Below are 10,254 nucleotides of genomic sequence, written 5' to 3'. Positions count from 1 at the left end.
GACTATTTGACACAATGCATGAAGAAACAAGAATTAGACACAGGACATTCTCAACAAACCTTTGCTTTTCATTTGCTACATTAATCACTGCCAAGAATGTGAGCACCAGGCTAAGGCAGAGGAGAAAGTTTAAACAGCAGAGTCCATGCTCCTCCTGGGCTCACACCAAAGCCATCCTTTGAACTGCCATTCTCTTGGTGCACATCATTCCTCAGTCCTTTTAGATCCAGAAATTCAGTGACCCATACTTAATGAAATAGATGAACTCTGACTTCTGCTGACTGGGACCCCGTGTCTGTTATGCAATACTGGACCTGAGTGGCCTTGGAGTCATGTAGGTGCCTTAGATGATACACACAGTGACCTTAGTTTGCTCTTTTCACGGTAGTCTTTTACAGACACTTCCTCTACATGGCATTACTACTTATCTTCTTTAAAAAAATCTATTCATTTATTTATGTTTGTGTGTGTGTGTGTGTGTGTGTGTGTGTGTGCGTGTGCGCGTGTGTGTCCAAGTGTTTGTCAGTGTAGCACATGCATGCAGTGCCTGAAGAGGCCAAAAGAGAGCATCAGCTACTGTAGAACTAAATTTATAGACGATTGTGAGCCACCTTGTGGGTGCAGAGAACAAGCCAGATCCTCTGCAAGGATGGCCATGACTGAAGCCCTGAGCATGCTCTCAAGTCCCTACCATTATCTTCTTGAAGCAGACTTGCTCTGATGGCTTACAGCATGCCCTGGTCTGACGTCATGAGTTGACCAATGATAGCCAGGTCTCAGGACTACAGTTGTCTACCTACTGAAAACATTCTTTGTTTTCATTCCATCTTTAGTCAGATTCTCTCAGATGTACTCTAGTGTGTCACTGAAGGAGCCCCAAATGTTGATTGCTTCTCAAATGCCAATACCAGGAAAGCATCTGTATTAAAGAACTGGGAATTTGCAAGAAAACACAATCTCCGCTCTCATTCCTCCTCCATGTGTTGGAAGGGGTGCATCTCTGTGTGATGCTAGGAGAGCAAAGGCTTCGCTGGTCATGAGGGCAAGAGCAATTCTGAGGAAGATGGTGGATTGGAAACACTCAGCTTTTGCTGGTATCTACAAAATTCTGAAATAAAACATGAGAGTCTCTTACTAAAAGAGAGAAGTGTGTGGTAGAGAAAGGCACTGGTGTTTTGTGGTAAAGAGGCCAGGAAGAATTCAGAAATACATCCTGATCCTCACAGCAAACACAGAAAAATGGGTTTTCAGCTTTCTTGGGCTCTCTAGTGCCCCTAAAAGTACTTATCTTAAAAAAAAAAAAAAAAAACCTTGCAGTCATATAGTCTGACAATAAAGACCAGAAGCAAATTACCAATGAATGTCCCTCTCTGTGAGTTCAAAAACAGGAAAATTGTAAACGTGTGCTACTCTGCAGTCAACATCCAGATTTTTTTTCAATTGAGAGAAAATATAATCTTTATTTATTTTTTTATGCTATAGTGTATACATATCTTGCAAACACTAGAATCTTCCCTAGGATTGTTCCCAGGTTCAATAAGAGAATAGAAGGTTATTGTTCTAAGGAAACAAAACTGCCAAAATCTCCAAGTGGTAAGAGAAAAAAAATTACATACATCGTATGATGAAAACATTTTAATAGAAGAAATAGAGATTGATTCGGCCCTATTTTTGGGGTAAATTAAAATTTTATATTCATATTTGTAATTATCGTTCACAATGTGATGGGCCAACTGGATCAATGGAGGATGAATTTTTCCACTTAAACTGAGGATGAAGTCAGTAAAGGCTTTTCCTTCATTTACATCATGCATTGGCTATTGGGAGTGCTTCTAGGTCAGAAGGCTATGGCACTTTCGGACAGAATTCGAGGTAAAAAAGGAAGGCTCATTTCCTTTGGAGATATCAATCTAGCAAGGAAGGAGTAAAAGTGTTGCTCTTGGCAGAGTATGGCCTAGATTGTGTACAGGTGTAGTAAAGATATCTTGTATACTCAGGTGTGTGATTGAGATATGCTCAGAATGTTCACAGTAGAGAGTTGGATGTAACTTATCAGATCCTCCATAGAAATAAAGATTTGAGAAAGAGAACAGATCTCTTTCTGTATCAGAAGCAGATCTCTATTCTGATTCTTGCAGTTTGGAGATGTAAAGAGGGAACCAGCAATATTGGAAACTCTAGACATATAAGGTTGGTTGTTGTTCATTTATCATTTCATATGTTTCTATCATATAATGAAAAGGGAATTAATCCAGAGGCAACTCTTGAAGCAAACAAATGTAGTAATTAAGAAGGGAGAGGGAAAGTCATCCTTTAGAGACTGAGGTTCCATAGAGGGCTTCATTCTCCCTGACATGGTGATGTCTTAATTTCTTGAGGATAATTTATGGTGGCAGTGCTCTGCAAACACCTAAGGTACAAATGTGACCTAAAAAGGATCATTTGCATGAAGGACCAGAGCCTTTCTGCCCCTGATCACTGTGGTGAGTAGACCAGTTTTTTTTTTCACTCATATGTGCATGCAACACTTAAAGACACACATCCTCCTCTCTTTTGCTAAGCTAATGTGTAGAGGAGAGATGCTGAGTCTGATCACATCCACTCTTCTGACATTTAAGGATCAGAGTAACTGGGGCCAGTTCCAGGAGACCTGATCTGAGGAAGCACAGGTAGTCAATCCTGTGTTTAGGTTCTGCAGTCATGAGAGCATGTTGGGATGAATCTTTGTCTGATGCTCCCTCTTTTCTTCCACTAACTAGAAGTAAATAGAAGCTTTTCAATTTTCTGTGAAAAATATTGTCTCTAGCCTCAAAGTTCCCTTGCCTTATAAAAATGTCTGTATTGTAACTTTAATCCACCCAATTCACCTTTTTAAAATTTTTCTACATTTTCAGTGCCAGCAAAATTTATCTGTTAGTTTTGCATGGTGCTGTTTTATTTATATGGTTCATTTGTGAATCCATCCTTAAACTCTGCATTCTGGTTTGGGATGTTCTACTGAACTTGTAAGGCAGTATGATTATTGTATTCCCAGGTAGTAGTGAGGATAGCTAGATATACAAAAATGAAAAAAGAATGAGCTTGGCACGGTGGCACATCCAACCACTAGGGAAGTATATGCAGGTGGACCTCTGTGAGGTCGAGGCAAGTCTAGGAAGAACACGGGTGTCTCATAGCAACAATAAAGGGTTTAAATATATAATCATGAACTTGCCAAATTTTGAGTTGCTATAACCAAGGTGATTTCTGTTACAGTAAATATTAAAAGGATGGTTGAACCTTTTGTTGACCCTCACGGTCTCACTCCATGGACGCCCCTCCAGTGTGGATCCGAGCACACACAATAGGTCCCCACACCAGTTGGCACTCCAGGCAACCTCTAAGAACTCAGGCGTGATTCAATCCACCACCCTTGTTGTTTCTGTCCCGGATGGATATGACCACTTCTGTATTTTCTTTCCTCCACTGCCCTGCACAAACATGACTCCAAAGCCCAACAGCTTTTTATACAGGCTTATATACTAAATTCTCAATCCACAAACCCTCTGCACAATAAGATTATATCCAATGGACAAAGATACAGACTGTCATTCTATATGAGATAAAAGACCTATAGAATCCCTTAAAATATTCATACCTACCTAACACAAATTAAGTCCATCTGGATCCAAATCATCCTTTTAGAGCTCCATCTTGATTTCCTCTCCCCCTCTCCTTCTGCCTCCTGCCTCTACTTCTGCACTTCAACCTTTTCCTACCCAACTCTCTCATATCCAATCACATATCGACTTAACATAAATCAGAGATTTCATATGAGTATGATGAATCAAGGAACAATAACTTTATATTTTAATTTGAGAAAACTAAGTGTAATAGATTCACTTTCTTGCACCAGAAGAATTGGAAGCTACTATTGATAGACATTACCCATCTATCAAAATGCAAAGCTGCTCCTCTTTTTTGATTCTGCGGTTATTTTTCTTTTGTTTTATGCATAACAGTCTTGTTGTGACATTTTCATTTACACATCACTGTATTTGTCTTTCTTTGTTCCTACTACTATCTTTTTTGTCATTTCCTTCTTTTCCCTCACATTACTCCTCCAAGCAAATCTATTTTCAAACCTACTTTTCAAAGAATGTCCAAAGAGTCTGTAACATCTGGGTGCAGATTACTCATTTTAGTCAGAGAAAAAGAGACACCATTTATTACATGTCCAGAATATGATCGTTAAAGTTAGTGTACAGGATCAGAGTACCGGAAAGAACTATGTAGTCACACACAAACAAAGAGACAGACAGACAGGCAGGCAGGCCGGCAGGTAGGCAGACAAAATAATGTTGAATAGAATTGACAAGTCTGTCAAGACACTAAGAGCCACTGAGTGTTGACACTTTTACTAATTCTAATCATTGATCAATACTTGGTTTTTATTGCAGCCTTGTTTACTTACACTGCTGTACTTGTCACAAAGGCTGCAGCCTATTTCATTAGTTGTTGGGAATACACGCAGTGTTCTGCTCTTTAGGATGCAATGACTGAGGTTCAGATGCCCCAATTTGTCAGAAGCATAAAGGTTAATAACTGATATTCCTAGAAGACTCAGGCCACCTGCTAAGTACATGAGTCTAAGCCTCATCTATGCAATTCTCATGGTCAGAGACCTTCAGGACAGGGACATACAGCAATCTTTTTGGTGTCTTTGGGGAAAGGGTGGATTTGGTGACAAGGTCTTCCAGTATTTTGGTTGTCTTGGAGCTAACTTTGTAGACCAGACTGGCCTTTCACTCACAGAGATTCACATGCCTCTGACTCCTGAATACTGGGATTGAAGGCTTGTACCACCACTGACCACCTTGCAATTTTTAATATTTAGTGTAAAAGAAAGGTAGAAGTGTGTAAAATTTACATTTCTAAAGTAGAAAGCATTGTACAATTCTAAAAGTTTGAGTCAAACATACAGATCTTTTTGTTTTAAGAAAGTGCACGTAATTTCAGATGAATTCTTGTTTAGGGAGACTGAAGCTCTAAAATTAGAGGAGTCTGATTCTATCTCAGCCTGAACTGACTACAGCCTGCACAGCTCACAGCCTGTTGGAAAAGGCAGGGATAAAACAGCTACAAATGCAAATGACTTGTGCCTGCAGACACCAAATCTTTCTTTCTTCCTCTCTCTCTCTCTCTCTCTCTCTCTCTCTCTCTCTCTCTCTCTCTCTCTCTCTCTCTCTCTCTCTCTCATGTACAGTTTTCTGGGGATCACTAATTTAAGTATTTTTGTATATCACATGTTTAATTAATCTTCTTTCTGCATAATTAACTTCAGCTCCTCTAGAACTGCTCCAGACTCCCGGAGACATACCAAGGCCACTCACTGGGAATCAAGTGCTCTCCTGAACACTCTCTGAAAGCAGGATCCCAGTGTTCTTACAAAGCTCCTTTCCTGAGGGCAGCCTGCTAATCACATGATTTTTTTCATTTTTTTAAGACTTGTTCCAAGTGCTAAAACTAGAAACACTGCTCCTATTTGCTGACCAAGTTGCTGCTTCTTACAGAAAGTGTTCAGTTGGTTTGTCTGTGGGTTGATTGGATTGTCGATTTAGGGTGGCAGTTTGCAGTTGCTGTGTGACATCATGACATCCAGAGATGGAGTTTACAGGTATCTTTGCTGCTGTTTTGTCCCTGCCTTTCCTAGCACAGCTACCAATAGAGTGGCGAGGCTGTGGATGCAGCTGATCTCAGCTGAGGCTGGGGTAGAATCTGACTCCTGTGGATGCTGTGTCCCGAGGTGCTTTCCCTGTGCTTTCCTTTGTACACTTCCTGGTCCTCAGTTCCTACATCATGGTTTCTAACAGGGTTTCACTTTTGTATGTGTGTGTGAAGTATACGGTGTGTGTATTTAGTGTCTGTACTCTATATGAGGCTACATTTCCTGCTTCATACCGGAAGCTGGACTGGTTTATATTTAGATTCTTTCCTTTACCCCATTGACCAACAGCTTGTTTTATGTCAGGATCTTGGACTTATTGCAAGTGTAATCTGAAATTAGGTTTTGTGATACTTCTGGCTTTGCTCACTATGCTCCCTGATGTTTGCCTGTGCTTTGGGGGGTGTTGTTTGTTTGTTTTTTATTTGTTTTTGTATCTAGATATGAATTTTGGAATATTTTTTATTAAATACTCTATGTATTTACACTTGAAATGTTATCCCCTTCCTACACCCCACTCCCATCCCCCACCCACATCCACTTGTCTTCAGGAAGGTGCACTCACTCCTAATCACCCTCTTCACCTCATTGCCTTGGCATAGAATATTTTTTCTAGTGAATAATGCTGTGAATACTAGACTGGTCTCCACAAGCTTCTGGCCTCAGCTCCCTGAGAGCTAGAATTGTAGGTGACCCTCTCACACCTGACTAATGCTTTGGTGTCTTGACACGGAGCACAGTGGATACAGAGAGCGACTCCTGCAGTGACACTGTGAATTTTGGGAGAACTTTCTGACTGCTGAGGTTCCACCATAGAGGTCCTCTACCTCTGAGATTATGTTGACTTAGTTTAGCCATCTGGATCTAAGGTTCACATGACTTGCTGTTCTTCCTAAAACCAGGAGGAATCGTTTGTAAAGGACATGCATATATTCAATACTGAGCCTGAAACAAATAGAGAGAAAGAAGACATTCTGCCTCACATCTCTATATTTTTGTCCGAAGGGGTTGAGAAGGACTCTGATATTACACATATTGTTACTGTAAGACACTGGGTTGGAAATTTCCTCCCACCCCTACTGTTTGTGTGTATGTGTGTGTGTGTGTGTGTGTGTGTGTGTGTGTGTGTGTGTGTATTGTGTGTGTGTTTATAGTGCACACTCCTCCTTTTCAAATTGTAGCAGGGTTCCTCACAGTTGTAGGTTCTGCACTCTGAGGTTGAGAGAAGACTGCTTTAAGTTCAAAACCAATCTTTGAACAAATATTATTCAAAATTCACAATAAGAATGGTCCTATTGTAAAAAACAACAAAACAAAACAAAGGATCAAGACTTTCTTGTAAAAATGAAGAATAGATCAAAAATTAGGGGAGAGGAATGGGGAAGAGATTCAGAGGAAAAGCTAAGATATCAGCTTCCCACATTTCTTTCTTTAGCTGACTAGTTCTGGTTCCTTTGTTTGTTTATTTGTTTTAGTTTAATGAAAATATATTGAATGTTTTTGTTTTCTTTTTTTCTTATCTGATACCATATAAAATAGATGTTGATTTCTGCATCCTAGTTATATATTTTGTGGGTTTCTGAATTCCTTCATTCCATATTTAAGAGTCTTCTGGTATCATGTTTATGGAAATTTAAGCATAGGTTGTCATGTGAAAAAAAAGGCATCTGTATTTCTTCACTTGTTTATTTTATTTTTGTGTCTTTCTCTTTCTTATTATGTAGCCAAGATGCAAAGCTTTAGAAAAGAGAGGAAAAAGGTAGGACACTAAGGGTGGCAATGGGGAGAACATAAGGAATACATGTGTGAAAATGACACAATACACCTATTTTTCTGTATAGTTCATGTGTATTGATAATAACAAAATAAATTCATCTATGGATTTCTTTGGGGGATTCAGCTGGAACTAATGGGTCTTATCTAGTAGGGTTTATATTGTGACTGGATGTTGACCTACAAAAGACCAGTGAATATTTCTAAGTAGCAAAATTGTTACTGTTGTATCTAGCTAAATGGGTTAGCCATGGGTCTGAACACTCAATAGCATTAAGAGAAAATGAAAATTATAGATGAATATGTATATGTCAATGAAAACATATATTTACAAATTGGGATGAAACTGGGGTAAAAGTTACTATTATTCTGGTCTGTCTTCAGATTCCCTTTCAGTGGTCCTAAATTTTACAGAAAGAGCTGAAGAAAAGCAAGGAAGTATGCACACATGCATAGTAGCGACCCTCAGTTTCCAGAGCAAAGATAGTCTGTCTCCTGACACCAGGGCTCAGGGCGTTGGGGGTTGACCATATCCACTTTCAGTGTGATAGTTCCAATAGAAAGCTGAGCTTATTGAAAATAATGTTAAAATCTTAATTTATGTTCCTCAATATACAATTTTAAAATTAGTGAAAATATTGAAGCCTAAGCCCCTACAATGCAATAAAAAAGGAAAAACAGAACTTTTTATAATTGAAATCCAAAATGGTATATTTGGCAAGTAAGAGGTACTGTAGAAATCAAATTTGAAGGTGTTCAATAAGTTGAAACAACAAAACTGCCACGTGGAACAGGCAGAAAGATTAACAAGAACACATGGTTTATGGAACCGGATTATAGGAATGTGATGGAATAAAACATAAAGCACTTATAGAAATAATTATTGGACCCCTTGTGTTAATGCAGCTGAGACAGGACAGATGAGATATCAATATTTGAACAAGTTGACTCAATTTTATAGTATAACTTAAATATAGAGCTAGAAAATTTAGATTTTTTGAAAATAAGTCTTTATGATAGCATTTGAGTTTATATAACATATAACTCAAAGAAAGTGCCACAGAAAAAATGTATGTGTCAATACATCTGAATAATTACATATATTATTACTATATCCTCCAGACAAGTGAGGGAATTATGAAGGTATTTTGTTGATACACATCATGAGAAGATAATTTCTTCCAAAGATGTTGGTGGGATCAAGTACTCCTGCTTCAGATCTAAAGATGGTTTTGGACCCTGTCAAGGGCACGGTCTTCCTCTGTCTCACTGGAATCGGCACCATGGGGAACAGCTTAGTTTTTGTGAGTTACATTCACATGTTCCAAAGCAATAAGAAGAAATCTACACACCTCATTCTTGCTCAATTGGCACTTACAAATATCATAATGCTTCTTTCAAAAGGGATGCAAAAGACAATAGAAGCCTTTAATTTTGGAAACTTCTTAAATGACTCCAGTTGTAAAGTTGTTGTCTACCTGGCAAGAGTGTCCCGGGGCCTCTCCATGTGCACCAGCAGTCTCCTCACGGTGGTCCAGGCTGTCATCATCAGTCCCAGAGACTCCATGTGGCAGAGACTCAAACTAAAGACCCCACAGCACATTTTTTACTCATTGCTCTGCCTGTAGATACTCAATTCCCTGATCAGCATGAACTTACTATATTATATTGAAAATATCAACAGCATGAATATAACACAGGCTAAAAACAGTGGCAATTATTGCTATTTTGTGCCTACAAGCTGGATAATAAGATGGATTTTTCTTATCCTCATGGTCCTGAGAGATGCAGTGTTCCAGGGTGCCATGGGAGGAGCCAGTGGCTACATGGTGTTTCTTCTCCACAAGCACCACCAGCAGGTCCTCTACCTTCAGAACTCCAAGCTTCTCTACAGAACTCCCCCTGAGCTGAGAGCTGCCCAAAGTGTCCTCCTTCTGATGCTCTGCTTTGTTTTCTTCTACTGGACAGATTGTGCCTTTTCTCTTTTTCTAAGTCTCTCTTTAGGAGACTATTTGTTGATGGTAAATATCCATGAGTTTCTGACCCTTGGTTATGCGATTTTCAGCCCCCTTGTGCTGATTCACAGGGAAGGGCTTCTGGCTGAACGTTGGCACGATCAGTGGGAGACATTGAGAAAATGTGTCTCAGGCTGGAGAAATGGCCCAGAGGTTAATGGAATTGGCTGTTTTTCCAGAGAAAATGTACCTCATCCATCTGTTCAATAAAAAGAACTTCCATTTCTGTAATGTTGTGGATAAGAAATAAATCTCATACAGCAGCTTAATCATATGTTTATTCTTAGACACTAATCTTGGTGACTTACAGCCTTGAACTACGGAAGATCTTAGCTAATTACAGTGATAAGAAATCTTATTCTCCATTTGGCCATTCTTTTGAAGCAACTTTGTCAACTTTTTAAAAATATTTGCATATATTCATTGTTTACGAAGCGCCTTCCTGCATTTATGACTGTGTAGCACATGTGTGCCTGAGGCTTGTGGAGTAGCCCATCAAATTCTCTCTTGCTGAGTTACATAAGTGGTGCTCAGCTAAAATACAGTTCCTAGAAATTGAACCTTGGACATTTAGAAGCCAGCCAGTGCTCTTAATGACTGAGGTATCACTTCAGCCCTGAGAAACAAGCTTTAATCACAATCTGTAAAACTGGTTTTGTTACTACCATGACTGGGAGCATGAAAATGGATTCGGTAGATTTTTAAAATTCATAGTTACTTAATCATGGCTTTGCAAGAATTCCTTATTTGTACTGACATGGT

The 10,254-nt window shown here is 39.2% G+C and overlaps 1 pseudogene across 1 annotated transcript; it reads left to right on the top strand.

Moving 5' to 3' along the window:
• The first annotated feature begins 8,703 nt into the window (after positions 1–8,703).
• Positions 8,704–9,702, top strand: LOC308422055 (vomeronasal type-1 receptor 4-like; annotated as a pseudogene). The gene has a single exon. The product of its transcript is annotated as a vomeronasal type-1 receptor 4-like (transcript).
• Positions 9,703–10,254: the final 552 nt, after the last annotated feature.

Source organism: Micromys minutus (assembly GCF_963924665.1).
Source record: "Micromys minutus genome assembly, chromosome: 6".
Classification (NCBI taxonomy): domain Eukaryota; kingdom Metazoa; phylum Chordata; class Mammalia; order Rodentia; family Muridae; genus Micromys; species Micromys minutus.
Note: the sequence above shows the minus strand (reverse complement) of the source record. Positions and strands in the feature narration are given on the sequence as shown.